This window comes from Coregonus lavaretus (genome assembly GCF_964263955.1).
Source record: "Coregonus lavaretus genome assembly, chromosome: 24".
Classification (NCBI taxonomy): domain Eukaryota; kingdom Metazoa; phylum Chordata; class Actinopteri; order Salmoniformes; family Salmonidae; genus Coregonus; species Coregonus lavaretus.
In genome coordinates, this window is record NC_140011.1 from 10,792,124 (window position 1) to 10,813,822 (window position 21,699).

The window sequence follows — 21,699 nt, forward strand, 5'->3', positions numbered from 1 at the left end:
AGAGAGAGAGAGAGAGAGAGAGAGAGAGAGAGAGAGAGAGAGCCAGGACCACAAATACAAATTCCATCTAGATGATGCCCTAGAGCACACAAAAAACTATACATACCTCGGCCTAAACATCAGCGCCACAGGTAACTTCCACAAAGCTGTGAACTATCTGAGAGACAAGGCAAGAAGGGCCTTCTATGCCATCAAAAGGAACATAAAATTGGACATACCAATTAGGATCTGGCTAAAAATACTTGAATCAGTTATAGAACCCATTGCCCTTTATGGTTGTGAGGTCTGGGGTCCGCTCACCAACCAAGAATCCACAAAATGGGACAAACACCAAATTGAGACTCTGCATGCAGAGTACCAGTCCGAGCTTGCTGATTTCCTTTCCTAAAAACACTACCCAGCCAAGAGAGAGAAAGAGAGAGATGGGGGAGGTATGTGTTTCTAAGCTTGTATATTTGATTCTAACTTTGATCATTTGTTGTGATTTGTGCTAGCTTGTGCATGCACCTGCTACCAGATGTGTGAGTAAACGAGAGAGCGAGAGAGAGAGAGAGAGAGAGAGAGAGAGAGAGAGAGAGAGAGAGAGAGAGAGAGAGAGAGAGAATAGGAGAAGGGGAGTGTAGCATCTGGTTGAATGCGGTAGACAGATGTGAGGAGATGAAATGAAAGGTCTTTAGGAACAGATGCCATCTCGAGACCACAGGGGTTAGTCAATACTCCTCAGTCTGTACTTTACTTCCTCTCTCTCTCTCTCTCTCTCTCTCAGATTGTCTGCAGTTTTAGTTCTAATATGAGACCACATGTACAGGGTGTTCTTCCTGGCTAACAGTAGAGCCGGTCACATGTCAATTAGGCCTATATAGAGCTAGAGTAGACGCCCTACTGATTCTCTTCCCCAACTCAATAGTCATAAAATCAACCACTGCCTGGTTCTATTCACCATGTTTAGTTGTCACACAATCTGTACTTCCTGTACTTTGTCTTATTCTGGGATCAAAGTTATCTAACATTAATGCTGAGTCATAGAATTGAAATGAGAATGTCCATGTGCTGTTTTCTCACCAATGCCTCACCCTCCTGTTTCCCATAATACATTATGTTGAAATGAGAGAGGCGCAGCATGACCCAGACCTGTAAGAGCGAAGGCCCTCCTTTAGAGAGTGAGGAAAAGCATAAAGAGAAAGTTATTTTGTTCACTTTCTGATAGAACATTTTACCCAAATAATATTTAATACATTGTTGATAAGAAGGAAGGAAAGTGTTCTTTCATGAAACCCCTGCCTCTTATCCAGCTCTTATTCGAGTCGCTGAGTGGTTCATAGCCTACTGGCCCTGGCTAATTGAAAGAGGATGAGCAGGAAGTTCTGAATTATCGGTTATATGTAAGAATTTTACCATTCAGATACTGATTGTCAAAGTGGCTTCTTTCCATTATATTTTCATTTTGTGGATAAATCAATCTGTGTAAGTTACCCATACCCATTCAATAGAAGACACTACAGTAAGTGAATACGTAGAACTGTAGAACAAACTAAAGAACTTACTCCAATATGCCTAACTTGGTTTTGAGTATAAGGGTTGATATTGAACTTGTTTCTGAGTGTGAGAGTTAGCATTGATTAATCTATCAGGGTGTTGGCTAAAATTATCATGATGTACACTCCTGGAAGTAAAGGTGCCTGGAAGAACATTTTGGGTTGCCACACCGGCGGAACCTTTCCAGTTCAAAGAGTATCCTTGAGGAACCTGAAAGTTCGAACCTGAACTTTTTTGTGATGGGAGGAGTTCAATGTTGAGCCTTTTAAATAATATATTGTAGAGGTGGCAGCCTATAAGATTGGAGGCGTGGCTTTCAGATAGTTATTTTAGGCAACACATTAGGGTAAATGTCATTGTTCAAGTTTGTCCACTGCAAATGTCAATTGTCCTTGAATATTTCTGTATATGACATACAGTACTCTAATATAATATTAAAATAAATTATTACATATAAATTAGTAATAAAGTGGTAACTATTCCAACTTTGGGATTTGCTTAGGCTCTTGAGGAACTCATACGCGTCTATTAATATCATGAAGCGAGGCAGCACAGATCTGGGGAAGGGTACCAAAACATTTCAGCAGCATTGAAGGTCCCCAAGAACACAGTGGCCTCCATCATGCTTAAATGGAATAAGTTTGGAACCACCAAGACTCTTCCTAGAGCTGGCCGCCCAGGCCAAACTGAGCAATCGGGGGAGAAGGGCCTTGGTAGGGTGACAAAGAACCCGATGGTCACTCTGACAGAGCTCTAGAGTTCTTCTGTGGAGATGGGAGAACCTTCCAGAAGGACAACCATCTCTGCAGCACTTCACCAATCAGGCCTTTATGGTAGAGTGGCCAGACGGAAGCCACTCCTCAGTAAAAGGCACATGACAGCCGGCTTGGAGTTTGCCAAAAGGCACCTAAAGACTCTCAGACCATGAGAAATAAGATTCTCTGGTCTGATGAAACCAAGATTAAACTCTTTGGCCTGAATGCCAAGTGTCACGTCTGGAGGAAACCTGGCACCATCCCTACGGTGAAGCATGGTGGTGGCAGCACCATGCTGTGGGGATGTTTTCCAGCGGCAGAGACTTGATCCTTGATGAAAACCTGCTCCAGAGTCCTCAGGACCTCAGACTGGGGCCAAAGGTTTACCTTCCAACAGGACAACGATCCTAAGCACACAGCCCAGACAATGCAGGAGTGGCCCAGCCAGAGCCTGGACTTGAACCCAATCGAACATCTCTGGAGAGACCTGAAAATAGCTGAGTAGCGATGCTCCTCATCCAACCTGACAGAGCTTGAGAGGATCTGCAGAGAAGAATGGGGGAAACTCCCCAAATACAGGTGTGCCAAGCTTCATACCCAAGAAAACTCAAGGCTGTAATCGCTGCCAAAGGTGCTTCAACAAAATATTGAGTAAAGTTTTTTTTTTTTTTTTTTAGATTTTCTATAAAAACAGTTTTAAGCTTTGTCATTATGGAGTATTGTTTGTAGATTGATGAGGTGAAAAACGATTTAATCAATTTTAGAATAAGGCTGTAACGTAACACAATGTGGAAAAAGTGAAGGGGTCTGAATAATTTCCGAATGCACTATATCTACCTCCAACAATCCAGTATCCCTGCACATTCTAAATATGGTATTGGAATTTACCCTGTATATAGTATGCTTATTTACTTACGTAATGTGTTCTTCATGTTTCTTCTTATTTCTCGTATGTTTTTTTAGAGTATTACATTGTTATTGATTATTGCATTGTTGGGTTTTGAGTTTGCAAGAAAGGCATTTCACTGTACTTGTGCCATTAAAAACATGAAACTAACATGATATTATCTTACCTAATTTACAATGACGGCCTACCCCGGCCAAACCTGGACACCACCCTATGGGACTCCTAATCACAGCCGAATTGTAATTCAACCTGGAATCAAACCAGGGTCTGTAGTGATGCCTCTAGCACTGAGATGCACTGAGATGCAGTGCCATAGACCTCTGCGCCACTCGGGAGCTAGAAATCAAATAGCTACATAGCTTCTCTACTGGTTCCAAAATTTGACTGTAGGGTTCAGCAAAAATAATTAAAAGTTTATACTATTTATCTATGTCAAAATACTTATATGTTTCCCATTTCATATGCTTTGACTTCTTTCTCCTATCTCTCTCCAGATGAAATTTTGCTACTTGTGATGGCCGGCCGCCCAACAACCTGCCCGCTTGACCCTATCCCCTCCTCTCTTCTCCAGACCATTTCCGGAGTCCTTCTCCCTTACCTCACCTCGCTCATCAACTCATCCTTGACCGCTGGCTATGTCCCTTCCATCTTCAAGAGAGCGAGAGTTGCACCCCTCCTCAAAAAACCTACACTCGATCCCTCCGATGTCAACAACTACAGACCAGTATCCCTTCTTTCTTTTCTCTCCAAAACTCTTGAGCGTGCCGTCTCTAGCCAACTCTCCTGCTATCTCTCTCAGAATGACCTTCTTCATCCAAACCAGTCAGGTTTCAAGACTGGTCATTCAACTGAGACTGCTCTTCTCTGTGTCACGGAGGCTCTCCGCACTGCTAAAGCTAACTCTCTCTCCTCTGCTCTTATCCTTCTAGACCTATCTGCTGCATTTGATACTGTGAACCATCAGATCCTCCTCTCCACCCTCTCTGAGTTGGGCGTCTCCGGCGCTGCTCACTCTTGGATTGCGTCCTACCTGACAGGTCGCTCCTACCAGGTGGTGTGGCGAGAATCTGTCTCCGCACCACGTGCTCTCACCACTGGTGTCCACCAGGGCTCAGTTCTAGGCCCTCTCCTATTCTCTCTATACACCAAGTCACTTGGCTCTGTCATATCCTCACATGGTCTCTCCTACAGTATCATTGCTACGCAGACGACACACAATTAATTTTCTCCTTTCCCCCTTCTGATAACCAGGTAGTGAATCACATCTCTGCATGTCTGGCAGACATATCAGCGTGGATGTCGGATCACCACCTCAAGCTGAACCTCGGCAAGACAGAGCTGCACTTCCTCCCGGGGAAGGACTGCCCGCTCCATGATCTCGCCCTCACTATTGACTCCATTGTGTCCTCCTCCCAGAGTGCAAAGAACCTTGGCGTGACCCTGGACAACACCCTGTCGTTCTCCGCTAACATCAAAGCGGTGACCCGATCCTGCAGTGGGACAACCACTCCCTCAAAAAAGGGAGTGGTTGTCCCACTGGCTATCCTAAGTAGAATGAACCAATTTGTAAGTCGCTCTGGATAAGAGTGTCTGCTAAATGACTTAAATGTAAATGTGTCTGGTGTTAGCTACTTACTGGCTAGCTAGGTCTTCAGCCAGCATAGAACAAAATGGGGGGAAGGGTCATTTAAAACTCTGACGCAGTTGTCAAATAAACACATCCGTCAGTGCTGCTGTATAGCTCATCACAAAATACATGCTAAACGGGAGATGTATAAAACATTTTTGACATCAATGATTTAATTTCAATGTTTGAGTTGCTTTGTATATTACCAAATTAGCTTGAGGGGATTTTACTGCAACAATGCTCACTGCATCCAAGTTCCTTGACATAGGTGTTTCAAAGAGCTGTCAGTTAAGGCAAGCTCATGAATATAAGCTCCCCACCCACTCAGACTGTCTTTTCAAACTTATTGGTATGTTTCTAAATGTAATGTAAAAAAAATTGTTTTACAAAAATGCATTTCTATCCCCAAAGAATATTATGAGTGATATTTCAGTCACTCAAAAGGCTAATTTACATGGGAATCAGAATGACTGTTCTGGAGCATTGAGGCTTACACAAGAGTATTAGGTTTGTTATAATATAGTACTAATAATGTTATTAATGGTACATTAACATCTGTAATGTAAATATATACATATATATATTTAAAATATGTAGTGTACAAACTTAACATGAGGAACATGAATGACATTTACTCTAACAGGTGGCCAAAAATAACTACCTGAAAGCAATGCCCCCAATAGGCCACACCTTTGGATTACCCAAACATGGGTTAATTTAACCATCAATTGGGGTTTTATTCACTTTCATGCTGGGTTGACCCAGCAGATGGGTCTTTTTTAATGTAATCCATAGGTTATTTTTAGGACGTGCGTCCTATTGGGGGCGTGGCTTTCGTGAGGTCTTTTTGACCACCCATGAGAGTAAATGTATTTCCTGATCAGAATGTCATGTTTGTTTACCAAGAAGTTTGGAGAAGACTCAGTGGTCTGTGAGTGTCTAGTTATTGGTGTGCCATGATTGACAGCACTTTTAAACATCTATGCAAAGGAGCTGTGTTGCAGTAGAATCATTTCAAACTAATTTGGTCATACATTAAGGAAGCAAATCAAACAACACTGAAGTTGCATCTCCTGTTTGGCATGTGATGAAGTTCATAGCAGTACTGACAGATGTGTTGACTTGACAACTGCATCAGAGTTTTGAATATCCCTTCCTCCCCTCTTGTTCCATGATGTCTGAAGACTTAGCTAGCCAGTAACTAGCTAACGTCAGACACAGATGAAAGGGGAAACATGTAAGTATCTTTGCCATTGGTGAGTAGTGTAAACTTTTAATTATATTTGCTGACACCCTACAGTCAAGCTATACAAACCGCGCCCTTCTGCAAACACGCCTTCTCCGATGTTGGTACTTATTTTAATTAAGTAAGAGAATGTCATGTTACCATTGGTTTATTAAAATAAGAGTTAGGGTGATGTCACCCTATCCCCTTAATAATCCCACTTCCCAAATTCAAGTGATTGACATGGGGGAGAGACCAGTAACTTTATGATCAAACTTTCTCAATGTAGAAGCAACAGTAATTTTTCATACTTTGGTCATCATACTTTGATCTGGTTTCCTTCAGATATCATCAAATGTCATGAAAACCATGATTTTGACTGTTCATGACCTTTAACATCTGTTGAATATACAATAGAACAGATGATCCGGAATGACATGTGCACTCACCGGTGGCCAAAAATAACCTTCTGAAAGCCCCTACTAAGCCCCACTTCCAGTCATCTGATCATATCCGGTGGATCAAAGCCAGGGATGGGCAAAATTTACAAAATACAATTACAAAACACCATAAGGTCAATGTATCAAAATAAACTACAAAATATTTGTATTTTGAAATGTGTTCAATTAAAATACATGTATTTTGTATTCTGAAATACAGAACACATTTGCATTTAGCCGGACCATACATCAAACAACATTCTCAGTAACGGTTACAGAAAGGTTTTACTTGCATTAACTAGTTTTCATCCAACCTTTTCCTGCGAGTAAAGTACGTGTCAGATAAAAAAAAAATCCTGACAGGCCTGATGGAAACAGAACATTTTGCGATAAACTTTCCAAATGTCTACAAAATAAAATACGCTAAACAAGGTGAGATCTTTTTGTGTCGGTAAAATTAATTAAGCAAGAAATGTCGGTGGAAACACTTTTATGCGTAAATATTTATATAATAACAATCATATCAAAGTAAACTTGGAGTCACGCGATGACATGTTGTGTGGTCCTCCCACTACGACTTGTCAGGAAAGCATGCAGTTTATTAAACTACAGATGAAATAAGATATAATGAACTTCACAGGGTGGTGGAAATGCAAGGTGATGAGCTTGATACGCCTTTCCAACAAATATCTAGGGTCTCATCATGTTGACATGATAATCAAATAAAATAAAATTTTATTGGCCACATGCGCCGAATACAACAGGTGTAGACATTACAGTGAAATGCTTACTTACAGCCCTTAACCAACAATGCATTGATTTTGTATATTTTTTATAAAAAAGTAAAATACAACAACAACAAAAAAGTGTTGAGAAAAAAAGAGCACAAGTAAAATAAAATAACAGTAGGGAGGCTATATATACAGGGGGGTACCGCTGCAGAGTCAATGTGCGGGGGCACCGGCTAGTTGAGGTAGTTGAGGTAATATGTACATGTGGGTAGAGTTAAAGTGACTATGCATAAATAATTCACAGAGTTGCAGCAGCGTAAAAAGATGGGGTGGGGGTGGGGGGGGCAGTACAAATAGTCCGGATAGCCATGAATAGATGTTCAAGAGTCTTATGGCTTGGAGGTAGAAGCTGTTGAGAAGTCTTTTGGACCTAGACTTGGCACTCCGGTACCGCTTGCCGTGCGGTAGCAGAGAGAACAGTCTATGACTAGGGTGGCTGGAGTCTTTGACAATTTTGAGGGCCTTCCTTTGACACCCCCTGGTATAGAGGTCCTGGATGGCAGGAAGCTTGGCTCCAGTGATGTACTGGGCCGTACGCACTACCCTCTGTAGTGCCTTGCGGTCAGAGGCCGAGCAGTTGCAATACAAGGCGGTGATGCAACCAGTCAGGATGCTCTCGATGGTGCAGCTGTAGAATCTTTTGAGGATCTGAGGACCCATGCCAAATCTTTTCAGTCTCCTGAGGGGGAATAGGCTTTGTCGTGCCCTCTTCACGACTGTCTTGGTGTGTTTGGACCATGATAGTTTGTTGGTGATGTGGACACGAAGGAACTTGAAGCTCTCAACCTGTTCCACTACAGCCCCGTCGATGAGAATGGGGACGTGCTCAGTCCTCTTTTTTTTCCTGTAGTCCACAATCATCTCCTTTGTCTTGGTCACGTTGAGGGAGAGGTTGTTATCCTGGCACCACACGGCCAGGTCTCTGACCTCCTCCCTATAGGCTGTCTCATCGTTGTCGTTGATCAGGCCTACCACTGTTGCGTCGTCAGCAAACTTAATGATGGCGTTGGAGTCGTGCCTGGCCATGCAGTCATGGGTGAACAGGGAGTACAGGAGGGGACTGAGCGCGCACCCCTAAGGGGCCCCCGTGTTGAGGATCAGTATGGCAGATGTGTTGTTACCTACACTTACCAACTGGGGGTGGCCCGTCAGAAGTCCAGGATTCAGTTGCAGAGGGAGGTGTTTAGTCCCAGGATCCTTAGCTTAGTGATGAGCTTTGAGGGCACTATGGTGTTGAATGCTGAGCTGTAGTCAATTATTTGCATCCTCACATAGGTGTTCCTCTTGTCCACGTGTGAAAGGGCAGTGTGGAGTGCAATAGAGATTGCATCATCTGTGGATCTGTTGGGGTGGTAGGCAAATTGGAGTGGGTCTAGGGTTTCTGGGATAATGGTGTTGATGTGAGCCATGACCAGCCTTTCAAAGCACTTCATGGCTACAGACATCAGTGCTACGGGTCGGTAGTCATTCAGGCAGGTTATATTAAATGATGCCTGGCTGCCGTTTGTCCATATAATCTCATCATATAGGTTATACAGTCATGGTCAAAAGTTTTGAGAATGACACAAGTATTGGTCTCCACAAAGTTTGCTGCTTCGGTGTTCTTAGATCTTTATGTCAGTAGTTACTATGGTAAACTGAAGTATAATTACAAGTATTTCATAAGTGTCAAAGGCTTTCATTGACAATGACATTCAGTTTATGCAAAGAGTCAATATTTGCAGTGTTGACCCTTTTTTTTTTCAAGACCTCTGCACTCCGCCCTGGCATGCTGTCAATTAACTTCTGGGCCACATCCTGACTGATGGCAGCCCATTCTTGCATAATCAATGCTTGGAGTTTGTCAGAAGTTGTGGGTTTTTGTTTTTCCACCCGCCTCTTGAGGATCGACCACAAGTTCTCAATGGGATTAAGGTCTGGGGAGTTTCCTGGCCATGGACACAAAATGTTGATGTTTTGTTCCCCGAGCCACTTAGTTATCACTTTTGCCTTATGGCAAGGTGCTCCATCATGCTGGAAAAGGCATTGGTCATCACCAAACTGTTCTTGGATGGTTTGGAGAAGTTGCTCTCTGAGGATGTGTTGGTACCATTCTTTATTCATGGCTGTGTTCTTAGGCAAAATTGTGAGTGAGCCCACTCCCTTGGCTTAGAAGCAACCCCACACATGAATGGTCTCAGGATGATTTACTGTTGGCATGACACAGGACTGATGGTAGCGCTCACCTTGTCTTCTCCGGACAACGTGTTTTCCGGATGGCCCAAACAATCGGAAAGGGGATTCATCAGAGAAAATGACTCTACCCCAGTCCTCAGCAGTCCAAACCCTGTACCTTTTGCAGAATATCAGTCTGTCCCTGATGTTTTTCCTGGAGAGAAGTGACTTTGCTGCCCTTCTTGACACCAGGCCATCCTCCAAAAGTCTTCGCCTCACTGTGCGTGCAGATGCACTCACACCTGCCTGCTGCCATTCCTGAGCAAGCTCTGCACTGGTGGTGCCCCGATCCTGCAGCTGACTCAACTTTAGGAGAAGGTCCTGGCGCTTGCTGGACTTTCTTGGGCGCCCTGAAGCCTTCTTCATAAAAATTTAACCTCTCTCCTTGAAGTTCTCAATGATCCGATAAATGGTTGATTTAGGTGCAATCTTACTAGCAGCAATATCCTTGCCTGTGATGCCCTTTTTGTGCAAAGCAATGATGACGGCACGTTTTTCCTTGCAGCTAACCATGGTTGACAGAGGAAGAACAATGATTTCAAGCACCACCCTCCTTTTAAAGCTTCCAGTCTGTTATTCCGACTCAACCAGCCTTGTCCTCGTCAACACTCTCACCTGTGTTAATGAGAGAATCACTGACATGATGTCAGCTGGTCCTTTTGTGGCAGGGCTGAAATGCAGTGGAAAAGTTTTTTGGGGATTAAGTTCATTTTCATGGCAAAGAGGGACTTTGCAATTAATTGCAATTCATCTGATCACTCTTTATGACATTCTGGAGTATATGCAAATAGCCATCATTTACACTGAGGCAGTAAACTTTGTGCACGCTCTTGGCTAGAGCGCATGTGCCAATGAAAGAGTGGACAAGCATATTTTTTTGTGAGAAAACCATCAGTAGAGTTGAAAATGGGATGTAAACCCATTTAACTTGTGTTTTTTATTCAGTACATGGGAATTTAACCACAAAATGTATTTTTATGTGCTCTACCTCATAACGCACAGCCTTTTATCTTCACCAAGTGAATTTCATGGAAACACATGTCCGGTGGGAAAATGCGCATATTGTTATTATGCAGATTTTAGAATTTTTCCATGAAAATCTGTCGACAAGTTTCTGGAAACCTAACTTATGACTGTGGTATGTTTGTTTATCTACAGTGAGGGGAAAAAAGTATTTGATCCCCTGCTGATTTTGTACGTTTGCCCACTGACAAAGAAATGATCAGCCTATAATTTTAATGGTAGGTTTATTTGAACAGTGAGAGACAGAATAACAACAAAAAAATCCAGAAAAATGCATGTCAAAAATGTTATAAATTGATTTGCATTTTAATGAGGGAAATAAGTATTTGACCCCCTCTCAATCAGAAAGATTTCTGGCTCCCAGGTGTCTTTTATACAGGTAACGAGCTGAGATTAGGAGCACACTCTTAAAGGGAGTGCTCCTAATCTCAGTTTGTTACCTGTATAAAAGACACCTGTCCACAGAAGTAATCAATCAATCAGATTCCAAACTCTCCACCATGGCCAAGACCAAAGAGCTCTCCAAGGATGTCAGGGACAAGATTGTAGACCTACACAAGGCTGGAATGGGCTAAAAGACCATCGCCAAGCAGCTTGGTGAGAAGGTGACAACAGTGCGATTATTCGCAAATGGAAGAAACACAAAAGACCTGTCAATCTCCCTCGGCCTGGGGCTCCATGCAAGTTCTCACCTCGTGGAGTTGCAATGATCATGAGAACGGTGAGGAATCAGCCCAGAACTACACGGGAGGATCTTGTCAATGATCTCAAGGCAGCTGGGACCATAGTCACCAAGAAAACAGTTGGTAACACACTACGCCGTGAAGGACTGAAATCCTGCAGCGCCCGCAAGGTCCTCCTGCTCAAGAAAGCACATTTACAGGCCCGTCTGAAGTTTGCCAATGAACATCTGAATGATTCAGAGGAGAACTGGGTGAAAGTGTTGTGGTCAGATGAGACCAAAATGGAGCTCTTTGGCATCAACTCAACTCACCGTGTTTGGAGGAGGAATGCTGCCTATGACCCCAAGAACACCATCCCCACCATCAAACATGGAGGTGGAAACATTATGCTTTGGGGGTGTTTTTCTGCTAAGGGGACAGGACAACTTCACCGCATCAAAGGGACGATGGACGGGGCCATGTACCGTCAATTCTTGGGTGAGAACCTCCTTCCCTCAGCCAGGGCATTGAAAATGGGTCGTGGATGGGTATTCCAGCATGACCCAAAACACACGGCCAAGGCAACAAAGGAGTGGCTCAAGAAGAAACACATTAAGGTCCTGGAGTGGCCTATCCAGACCTTAATCCCATAGAAAATCTGTGGAGGGAGCTGAAGGTTCGAGTTGCCAAACGTCAGCCTCGAAACCTTAATGACTTGGAGAAGATCTGCAAAGAGGAGTGGAACAAAATCCCTCCTGAGATGTGTGCAAACCTGGTGGCCAACTACAAGAAACGTCTGACCTCTGTGATTGCCAACAAGGGTTTTGCCACCAAGTACTAAGGCATGTTTTGCAGAGGGGTCAAATACTTATTTCCCTCATTAAAATGCAAATCAATGTATAACATTTTTGACATGCGTTTTTCTGGATTTTTTTGTTGTTATTTTGTCTCTCACTGTTCAAATAAACCTACCATTAAAATTATAGACTGATCAGGTCTTTGTCAGTGGGCAAATGTACAAAATCAGCAGGGGATCAAATACTTTTTTCCCTCACTGTACCTTAGTTGAATGCACTGACTGTAGGTCACTCTGGATAAGAGTGTCTGCTAAATGACAAAAATGTAAATGTATATGTGAAAATGAACACACCAAAATGAACTGCATAGCAAACTGGTTATTATTAATGGCCTTGTTTCGGGGCAGAGCTCATTAGAATAATACTCAGCATGCTTTGCAATTGTTCATTTTCACATGTTAAGTACATTTATATTTAGTTAATATAGCAAATTCTCTTATCACCCCATAGTGCCATCAGACTTCTTATACTAATGCAGGGTGAAATGGTGCCAGAAAATGGTGAACTGCTGCATTTCTTTTTATAGACAAGTACACTATATATATAAAAAAAAGTATGTGGACACCCCTTCAAATTAGTGGATTCGGCTATTTCAGCCACAGCAATTGTTGATAGGTGTATCAAATCGAGTACACAGCCATGCAATCGCCATAGTCAAACACGGACAGTAGAATGGCCTTACTGAAGAGCTCAGTGACTTTCAACATGGCATGCCACCTTTCCAACAAGTCAGTTCATCAAATTTCTGCCCTGCTATAGCTTCCCCGGTCAACTGTAGATGCTGTTATTGTGAAGTGGAAACGTCTAGGAGCAATAACGTCTCAGCCGCGAAGTGGTAGGCCACACAAGCTCACAGAACGGGACCGGCGAGTAATGAAGCGCGTAGCGCGTAAAAATCGTCTGTCCTCGGTTGCAACACTCACTACCGAGTTCCAAACTGCCTCTGGAAGCAATAATAATAATAAATAATAATATGCCATTTAGCAGATGCTTTTATCCAAAGCGACTTACAGTCATGCGTGCATACATTTTTGTGTATGGGTGGTCCCGGGGATCTAACCCACTACCTTGGCGTTACAAGCGCCGTGCTCTACCAGCTGAGCTACAGAGGACCACATCAGGAGTTTCATGAAATGGGTTTCCATGACTCAGTAGCCGCACACAAGCCTAAGATCACCATGCGCTGCTGGAGTGGTGTAAAGCTCGCCGCCATTGGACTCTGTAGCAGTGGAAACACGTTATCTGGCGTGATGAATCACGCTCCACCATTTGGCAGTCCGACGGACGAATCTGGGTTTGGCGGATGCCAGGAGAACGCTCCCTGCCCTAATGCATAGTGCCAACTCTACATTTTTGTGGAGGAGGAATAACGGTCTGGGGCTGTTTTTCATGGTTCAGGCCCCTTAGTTCCAGTGAAGGGAAATCTTAACGCTACAGCATACAATTACATTTTAGACGATCCTGAACTTCCAACTTTGTGGCAACAGTTTGGGGAAAGCCCTTTCGTGTTTCAGCATGACAATGCCCCCGTGCACAAAGCGAGGTCCATACAGAAATGGTTTGTCGAGATCGATGTGGAAGATCTTGACTGGCCTGCACGGAGCCCTGACTTCAACCCCATCAAACACATTTGAGATGAATTGGAACGCCGACTGCGAGCCAGGCCTAATCGCCCAACATCTAAATCGAAGCAATGTTCCAACAGCTAGTGGAAAGCCTTCCCAGAAGAGTGGAGGCTGTTATAGCAGCAAAGGGAGGACCAACTCCATATTAATGCTCATGATTTTAGAATAAGATGTTCGACAAGCAGTTGTCCACATACTGTTGGTCGTGTAGTGTATTTTGTATTTTGAAAATACAAATTACAGCTCTCGAAAATATCTTGTTACAAAATACATTAGAATATAGTTCAGCCCAGTGTAATACAAATTACACAATACTCAGAAGTAATTTAAATATATATTTCAAATACATTTAACAGCAATACTGCCCATCTCTGATCATAGCTCAGTAACCCAACTAAGTGACCCAACAGGCTGGGTCAAAAATAACCCAACGTGTGTTCTGTCCACTATTTACCCAGCACTGGTTTGTTTTTATACCAGTATTTTCTTTTGTGTAGCGCACGACTTTTGAACAGTTCCCATAGTCCATTATGTAAGGAATAGGAATACATTTGGGACGCATGCTATGATACCACAATGGCTATCTGATCAAATCAAATCAAATTGTATCTGTCACATACACGTGTTTAGCAGATGTTATTGCGGGTGTAGCGAAATGCTTGTGCTTCTAGCTCCGACAGTGCAGTAATATCTAACAAGTAATATCTAACAATTTCACAACATATGCTCAATACACACAAATCTAGGACGGAATGGAATTTAAGAATATATACATATATGGACAAGCAAAGACAGAGCGGCATGGACTAAGATACAGTAGAATATTATAGAATAGAATACAGTATATACGTATGAGATGAGTAGTGCAAGGTACGTAAACATTATTAAAGTGACTAGTGTTCCATTTCTTAAAGTGGCCAGTGATTTTAATAGGCAGCAGCAGCCTCTAATGTGCTAGTGATGGCTATTTAGCAGTCTGATGGCCTTGAGATAGAAGCTGCTTTTTATTATCTCGGTCCCATCTTTGATGCACCTGTACAGACCTCGCCTTCTGGATGATAGCGGGGTGAACAGGCAATGGCTCGGGTGGTTGATGTCCTGATTATCTTTTTGGCCTTCCTGTGACATCGGATGCTGTAGGTGTCTTGGAGGGCGGGTAGTTTGCCCCCGGTAATGCGTTCGGCAGACCGCACCACCCTCTGGAGAGCCCTGCGGTTGCGGGAGGTGCAGTTGCCATACCAGGCGGTGATACAGCCCGACAGGATGCTCTCAATTGCGCATCACACAGCCACACAAATACCTGATTGTTGTGGGTGGATGTTGTTCCCAGCTATTTTGCGAGTTATTCTTCAGGGGTTTGTGTGTGGAGGGGGAAGCCTTTGTGGAATTTTCGACCTTTTGATCTAGACATGGGCATTAATACCAGCCCCCCCCCCCCCCCCCCCCCCCCCAGAGCTCAGCAGCAGTAGATATGTTGCAAACTCCTACCTTCCTTCCTTCCTTCTGCCTTCTCACCCCTCAATCTCCATCATATTAGAGATCATATTATTATATTGCCACTGCAGGGCACAGCACAAACAGTCTCAGGCTATGAGGAAACAGCAGCACACACAACAAACCCTACTACACCGACCAATATCCTTTAAAAAAAAGACATGCTGATATAATAACCATTAAATATAAGTATACTTGGAGTCACCCGATGACATGCTGTGTGGTCCTCCCACTACGACCTGTCGGGAAAGCATGCAGTTTATTAAACTACAGATGAAATAAGTTATAATTAACTTCACAGGGTGGTGAAAATGCAAGGTGATGAGCTTGATAAATAAATATCTATGGTCTCATCATGTTGACATGATAATAGATGCTTGGCTGCCGTTTGAAAAATTCAAATAATCTCATATTTTTGTCCATATAATCTCATCATATAGGCTATACGTGTGCTCTAGCTCGCAGATAGCGCTGTTGGCTAGAGCGCACGTGCCAATGAAAGAGTGGGCATACTTGCTATACAACGCACATTTTCTTTGTGAGAAAACCATCAGTAGAGTTGAAAATCGGATGTAAACCCATTTAACTTGTGTTTTTTATTTCGGTACATGGGAATTTTACCACAAAATGTATTTTTATGTGCTCTACCTCATAACAGAGAGACAGACAGACATGCTGACGGACAAACAGGCAGGCAGACAGGCAGACAGACAGGCAGACATGCAGTGCTACATTATCCAGGCTCAGCAGTCAATGTGAGAGGGCGGTGGAACTCGATTATAGAGCCCAAGTCCCAGCTTGCTGATTTCCTTTCCTAAAAACACTACCCAGCCAAGAGAGAGAAAGAGAGAGATGGGGGAGGTATGTGTTTCTAAGCTTGTATATTTGATCCTAATCTTTGACCATTTGTTGTGATTTGTGCTAGCTTGTGCATGCACCTGCTACCAGATGTGTGAGTAAACTAGTGCAACAGAGAGAAAGAGAGAGAGAGAGAGAGAGAGAGAGAGAGAGAGAGAGAGAGAGAGAGAGAGAGAGAGAGAGAGAGAGAGAGGGAATTAGAGATGATCATGGACTCTGCGGCTCAGTGATTCCCTAATCAGTCACAAAGCCCTCCTTCAGTCTAATCGGCCCCGGCCAGCCCCTCCAACTCTCCTCAGAATGCACCTGAGTACATCTGCCCGCTACAAGTGGGTCCTTCCAATCATCGCGTCCAGACACTGCCGTCCATCCCGCTGCCTGGTGAGATTGTAATTAAGGTCCCATCATGCCTCATCAGGCGCATTCTCACTGGCTGAACCGCCTGTGCCATCATACAATTGGTTTAACTCCAGATCCTTTTCCCCCTTGGCCGAGCACACTAGTTACATTCAGTCGGGCAGCTTGTCACAGGCGGTGCAGACATCACCGGCTGGGCGCACGTCTGTGACTTCTTCCTCTCTCTTCCTCTCATCCCTCACTTGTAGCTGCTAAAGAGAATGTAATAAAACATTAATCTGCACTCATGTTCAGTCACTCCATATTCTGTTTGTAAATCTTCCCTCTATAGAGACAGACAGACAGACAGCGTACTCTACGGGTGTTAATCAGCTATGATTGAGGCTGCTGTAAGTGAAAATGACTCGGTCTCCTCTCTCCTTGTTCTTATCTTTATATTGATTGATGGTTATAGTCATGTACTTCTGTGTTTTACCATTTCAGAATTGACTAACAGCTCATTGGTAACTAAACATGCCTTTCAAAATCACAGCACCATGGATCAGGCTTGGCTGCCACTCAATTCAGCACAATGGACAAAACCTTCTGATGCATAATTCTATTCAGCACCACACACTGTGCCAAAGTGGCAGGGACAGTCCTAATTGCGCAACCCTAACTAACATCGTTAGACATACTGGTCTTGATTAGATAGAGTGATTACTTTAATTGTGTGGTCTAACATTAGAACTGTGTATCACTGTGTATCACCCCAGTTACTTCCTTGGAGTCAGACAGGAAGTGCATTGCAACATTAGTTACCATCAGACAATCCAGATGACCACATCCTGTGTTGTCTCCTTTTGACACTGATTACGATTCTAAAACAAGATTTCAATCTTAATGACCAATTCATCTCATGCACTATCCCAGCCAAAAGAGGGAGGGTTCAGCTGAGATCAGCAAATCACAAGATGAGAACTACACAACAGGCATCTATGTCAGCCAATCAGTTGCTCCCTTTTGAGTTGCTCCCCTGTGAGCAACTTGTTTGCTATCTTGGTCTTGTTTGCACGTCGGGTTGTGATCCAGTCTCTATAGGTGTCCTGTCTGGGCAGGAGTATACAGGGAATGGGTATAGACCAAGCATAAGACATAAACTTTATCTTAAATTTACCTGAACAAATCCCTAATACCTTCCTGGGCTTAAAGTTTTGGTACTATCCCAAACCGTTAAATAAGCAAGGCTATATCCTTGCATATTCTTCACTGGCTAACATTTACGGGCTATTAAACATAAATAGAATGGAAAGACAATTATCACTAAATGTTATTAATCCCTGAAACAGCAGTCAAAGTCATTTAGACGCTTAAAGTTGCCCATTGCTAAAACGGTTCATTCAGATGAGTTAAAACCTAATTTAGACTAAAGAAAATCAATCTTAGAGCAGTATTCATTGCCTGTAGTGGTTCCTAGGGAAACTAATTAGAGTTTTTAAGACAGCGCTAACCTCGTCCCCAGTCTCAATTGCTACCGCATATAGAGCCTGGTAACACTATGCTTCAAAGTGGAACTTGAAAGGGGTGTGTTAAATATATACAGTACCAGTCAAAAGTTTGGACACCTACTCATTCAAGGGTTTTTCTTTATTTCTACTATTTTCTACATTGTATAATAATAGTGAAGACATCAAAACTATGAAATAACACATCATGTAGTAACCAAAAAAGTGTTAAACAAATCAACGTTTATTTTATATTTGAGATTCTTCAAAGTAGCCACCCTTTGCCTTGCTGACAGCTTTGCACAGTCTTTGCATTCTCTCAACCAGCTTCACCTGGAATTCTTTTTCAACAGTCTTGAAGGAGTTCCCACATATGCTGAGCTGCTTTTCCTTCACTCTCCAACTCATCCCAAACCATCTCAATTGGGTAGTGGTTGGGTGATTGTGGAGGCCAGGTCGTCTGATGCAGCACTCCATCACTCTCCTTCTTGGTCAAATAGCCCTTACACAGCCTGGAGGTGGGACTTCAAAAATCGGTTATCAAAATACATTTTATAACACATTGACCATGTTATTTTTGGGAAGCCCAATTGATTCTGAGTTCGGGCATATTTTATGTTATTTATTTATTTCACCAATTCTCAGTTACAATAATGACCTAGCCAAGAGGCATAACATTGCAACAGTGAACAGGACAACACAAAATACCACAAAAAATTATACTATATACAGAAATAAGGTACACATTCATCAAATATAGAAAATGAGAAATATTCACAGTGGGAGCAAAAAAGACCAAGGCAACACAGCAGACTTAATGATCAGGTACATTGATCAGATAGCAGCTCAGTTAATATGTTTTTGAAGGAGTGTAGTGGAATGTATGTGTCAAGTCTTTTTGAGCTCGTTCCAGTCATTGGCGGCGGAAAATGACAGCCAAAGAAAGTGTTGTGTATGTGTTAAGGACCAAATGACAGCCAAAGAAAGTGTGGGCTTTGGGAATGACCAGTGTGATTTATCTACCAAAGTGCAGGTTGTTATTGGTAGTGGAGATGTTGAGGAGTGAGCTGAGGTAGCGGGAGGACTTGCCTATGAGGGAATTGTAAATAAATTGGTACCAGTGGATCTGGTGTCATGTATGTATCAAGGACCAGTTGACCAGCGTGTAAAGGTCACAGTGATGAGTGTTGAAGGGGACACTGGTAACAAAGCGGATGGCAGTGTGGTAAATTACGTCTAGTTTATTGAGGATGGTTTTGGGGGCAAGCCTTTAAACTACATCGCCATAGTCCATGGGCATTTTTACAAAGGAGTGCTTGGCAGAGTGGGTGAAAGATGCTTTGTTACGGTACAGGAAACCAATTCTGGATTTAATTTTAGACTGAAGGTGGGTGATGTGGGTATGGAATGAGAGTGAGCAGTCCAGCCTTATACTAAGGTATTTATAGCTGTCGACATACTCTAGCTCTGACCCATTGAGGGCGAGAATGTTAGGAGGGCAGGCAGATTGAGGTACAGGGCCGGCTCCATACATAAGCGACATAAGCGGTATCAACTTATTGTTGAGAGTTAGAATAGTAGAATACACAAGGTGCAAGTTCGAAATTTGTATGTGCATCAGCAGTTTTTCTCTTGTTTTGTCAGTCATTGACAGTCACTCAATTAGCCATGTCAGCTAACAATTCTTAGATTGGTAAATTAGTCTAGCCAGTTATCTAAACTTGTAGTAATCATGGCCGAATACTGTGCCCAGGGGCCCTGACCTCCAGGGGGCCCCATTGATTTTGTTAGTCACTCTCACTCAGATATAATTAACATGGCGTAAGTCATGGCAAAATGTGTAGAATTGCAGTAAATTAGCATTAAAACTGCAAAGATGTCCCTGCCCCATGTCAAAATGTGTAGAATTGCATGAAAATTGTTATACAATTACAAAGATGTCGCTCCGCCCCATGGCTAAATGTGTAGAACTGCAGAAAACTTGCTTTAAAAGTCAAAAAATGTATCTGCCCCATAGGCAAAGTGAGTAGAACTGCAGGAAATAAACTTTCAAACATACAAAACAAACTGTCCCTCTCTCTGCCGGCAAGAGGGGGGCAACTATCGTAAAACTGTTTGCCAGCTTGGTGGGGGTGCGCTTAGGGCCCACAAAAGGCTAGAGCCGGCCCCGTTAGGTACAGTGGGGAAAAAAAGTATTTAGTCAGCCACCAATTGTGCAAATTCTCCCACTTAAAAAGATGAGAGAGGCCTGTAATTTTCATCATAGGTACACATCAACTATGACAGACAAATTGAGAATTTTTTTCTCCAGAAAATCACATTGTAGGATTTTTAATGAATTTATTTGCAAATTATGGTGGAAAATAAGTATTTGGTCACCTACAAACAAGCAAGATTTCTGGCTCTCACAGACCTGTAACTTCTTCTTTAAGAGGCTCCTCTGTCCTCCACTCGTTACCTGTATTAATGGCACCTGTTTGAACTTGTTATCAGTATAAAAGACACCTGTCCACAACCTCAAACAGTCACACTCCAAACTCCACTATGGCCAAGACCAAAGAGCTATCAAAGGACACCAGAAACGAAATTGTAGACCTGCACCAGGCTGGGAAGACTGAATCTGCAATAGGTAAGCAGCTTGGTTTGAAGAAATCAACTGTGGGAGCAATTATTAGGAAATGGAAGACATACAAGACCACTGATAATCTCCCTCGATCTCACCCCGTGGGGTCAAAATGATCACAAGAACGGTGAGCAAAAATCCCAGAACCACACGGGGGGACCTAGTGAATGACCTGCAGAGAGCTGGGACCAAAGTAACAAAGCCTATCATTAGTAACACACTACGCCGCCAGGGACTCAAATCCTGCAGTGCCAGACGTGTCCCCTGCTTAAGCCAGTACATGTCCAGGCCCGTCTGAAGTTTGCTAGAGTGCATTTGGATGATCCAGAAGAGGATTGGGAGAATGTCATATGGTCAGATGAAACCAAAATAGAACTTTTTTGGTAAACTCAACTCGTCGTGTTTGGAGGACAAAGAATGCTGAGTTGCATCCAAAGAACACCATACCTACTGTGAAGCATGGGGGTGGAAACATCATGCTTTGGGGCTGTTTTTCTGCAAAGGGACCAGGACGACTGATCCGTGTAAAGGAAAGAATGAATGGGGCCATGTATCGTGAGATTTTGAGTGAAAACCTCCTTCCATCAGCAAGGGCATTGAAGATGAAACGTGGCTGGGTCTTTCAGCATGACAATGATCCCAAACACACCGCCCGGGCAACAAAGGAGTGGCTTCGTAAGAAGCATTTCAAGGTCCTGGAGTGGCCTAGCCAGTCTCCAGATCTCAACCCCATAGAAAGTCTTTGGAGGGAGTTGAAAGTCTGTGTTGCCCAGTGACAGCCCCAAAACATCACTGCTCTAGAAGAGATCTGCATGGAGGAATGGGCCAAAATACAGCAACAGTGTGTGAAAACCTTGTGAAGACTTACAGAAAACGTTTGACCTGTGTCATTGCCAACAAAGGGTATATAACAAAGTATTGAGAAACTTTTGTTATTGACCAAATACTTATTTTCCACCATAATTTGCAAATAAATTCATTAAAAATCCTACAATATGATTTTCTGGATTTTTTTTCTCATTTTGTCTGTCATAGTTGACGTGTACCTATGATGAAAATTACAGGCCTCTCTCTTCTTTTTAAGAGGGAGAACTTGCACAATTGGTGGCTGACTAAATACTTATTTTCCCCACTGTAGGTTCCAGTTGAAGAACTTAACCGGTTTTACAGTGAACAATTGAAGAGCTCAAAGGGTTCTTTGAGTCATTTTGATTCCGCATA